This window comes from Myotis yumanensis, unplaced genomic scaffold (assembly GCF_028538775.1).
Source record: "Myotis yumanensis isolate MYYU_CA2020_CCGP unplaced genomic scaffold, mMyoYum1.0.hap1 SCAF_7, whole genome shotgun sequence".
NCBI classification, from domain to species: Eukaryota; Metazoa; Chordata; class Mammalia; order Chiroptera; family Vespertilionidae; genus Myotis; species Myotis yumanensis.
In genome coordinates, this window is record NW_027223758.1 from 49,795,377 (window position 1) to 49,797,725 (window position 2,349).

Genomic DNA, 2,349 nt, shown 5'->3' on the forward strand with positions numbered 1-2,349 from the left:
AGACCCAAGGGTCCCTGGTTTGATTCTGGTCAAGGGCACGTACCTTGGTTGCAGGCGCCTCCCCGGCCTGGGCCCTGGTCAGGTGTGTACAGGAGGCAACCAATCAATGTGTTTCTCTCACATCGACATTTCTCTCTGTCTCCCTCTCTCTTCTACTCTGTCTAAAAATCAATGGGACAATATCCTCGGGTGAAGATTTAAAAAAGAAATTGAAATACCTGATGGGTGTACAAAGGGAATAAAACAGGTGCAGGTGATGGAAGCTAAATTTTACTGTCCTGAGGAATGTTGAAGTCATTTCTTGTTAGTCTCTTTACTTGCTGCTCCTATTAATTTTGTGACAATAATCCAAGTGCACACTTTTCCTGCTCAGTTGTCTTCTTGCATCTGATGAATTCCCAGGAGGGTGATGATAAAACAATCATTTGCTCTTGGTCCACCCTCCAGGAGCAGCAGGTAATAGGAAGCATCTGCTTTCCCCTGAAAATTCATAACTGCACATTGGGTTGTTACAAAATCTAAAATAAACCTTTTCTTTGTATTGCCAGTTTTACTTATAATTTACATTTCAATTGCTTTCTCCTGGCCTACAACTCAGTAAGACCCATCAAGACATTAAAGAAACCTGTGGGCTTATGGCTCCTTCTCTGCTAAATTTTAAGTTGAAGACACAAGCCAAGCAATAAAACCCTGTCAGCCTGAGGATGCCACTCATGCCAAGCATGTGTAGCTCTTACAGCAAGACCTATCAGTTCTGGACTTTTCATAAACCTATCCAGGCGAGGTGGGCACAACTTCAGTGTGAGTTTAATAGGAATGAGAGTCCTATGTGCTTCCCTCATTGTCTTCTCCGGGGATATCATCCAGTCCTCGAAAGTCTCACGTTGCTCATTCACTGGGTTCAGCCGATACCTCCCTAGTGACCATGGGACGAAAAGCTGATCTTAAATAAACCAGGAATGCTTTGTTTGAGTCACCTAATCCGATGAGCTAGCAGGCCCGTGAGGTGAAATGTACATTTTGATGATGGTGGAAAGGAGAAAACATCGGGGTTATGTAAAATCCACATGCCTTACCTGAAAAATTGGACTCTTTTCCTTTTCACGCCAATTTGACCTGGTCTCATGTCTCCTTGAACCCTACACACATTTGGCCATGTGGGAAGGTCCAGTCTGTTTGGCATGACTGTGACCCAGGAGCTATGAAAGTGGACTGCCCTCCTAGGGAATGAGACACTGAGACTGGAATCTAGAGGCACTGGCAACAAGAAGGAAGTGAGTATATGGAAAACGAGGAGCCCTGTTTCACTATTTTGCCCAGAGTTTATTCAGAACTAATGCTGAAGGGTGACCTCAGCAGCAGCCCAAACATTTGCAATTGGGCCCGTGGGAACAGATGCTGTAACGATGGGTCTTTGAGATCCATCATGATCGTGTTAGCTTACCATTCTCTGAAGTTTTTATTGCCGGCATCTGTGCATCTATGGGTTTTAGGCTCCTGGCATTAACTCTTCCTGCTGCAATACCTTGTATCCAATGTAAAGAAATGTCTTAGATTTTTATATTCGATTTATCTAAGAAACATTTACTATGAGGTGGCCTCTTGCAAAGATTTATTGAACCTAATATCTAGCGTGAACATTAGAGCTTGAAGTAATCGCCTTTATCCTCATCTGACGAAGGATCTGCCAGCACCTAACTGTATTGTTATGTGAAAGAGATATGCAGTTGGCTGTGACTAACCATATGACTGAGCTCCAACTAAGCAGGTCTAACATGGAGGGACCCACATCTTCAATCTGCAAAATTTGAAAAGTTGGTTAAAACATTAATTCAGTTATTTCTACTAACAGAGAACCAACCATTTGAAATATTCCAGGTAAATACCTATTTGACCACTATTACCACAGTTATGCTTCGTTGCTTTCTATATGAAAGTTTTCATTTATTACATGTCTTATTTGCTTACTAAAAAATTCTTTCAATGTGTTGAGTTCAGTTCAGGGCAGCTTCCCTATTCTGTTAATAAAACTTTTGGACACTGATACACAAGGTAGGGAAGATGATTGGATAGAAAGCATTGCTCTATTCATTTACCTCCTACTCTACAAAAATGAAAAAATAAAAGCAAAAAAAAATTAAATCTACCTCTATTTTTTCCCTTGGGGCATTCATTTTGAAATATAGAATTCCCTTAAATTCCAGTGCTTCTACTTGAAGATCCTTGGTTCCTGTAGGAGATTAAAGGAAAATCCATTTCTGTATGCAGCTATATGTCCTGCATTCATCATTTGCTTTTATATTATGCAAATCCTCTCTACCTTTGAGGATGCAATGAAAAATTTCACAA

At 40.9% G+C, this 2,349-nt stretch overlaps 1 non-coding gene across 1 annotated transcript; it reads left to right on the top strand.

The window, feature by feature from the left end:
* Positions 1–1,978: 1,978 nt before the first annotated feature.
* Positions 1,979–2,112, top strand: LOC139014757 (small nucleolar RNA SNORA36 family). The gene has a single exon (XR_011472311.1). It is a non-coding gene; the product is annotated as a small nucleolar RNA SNORA36 family (small nucleolar RNA).
* The last annotated feature ends 237 nt before the right edge of the window (positions 2,113–2,349 follow it).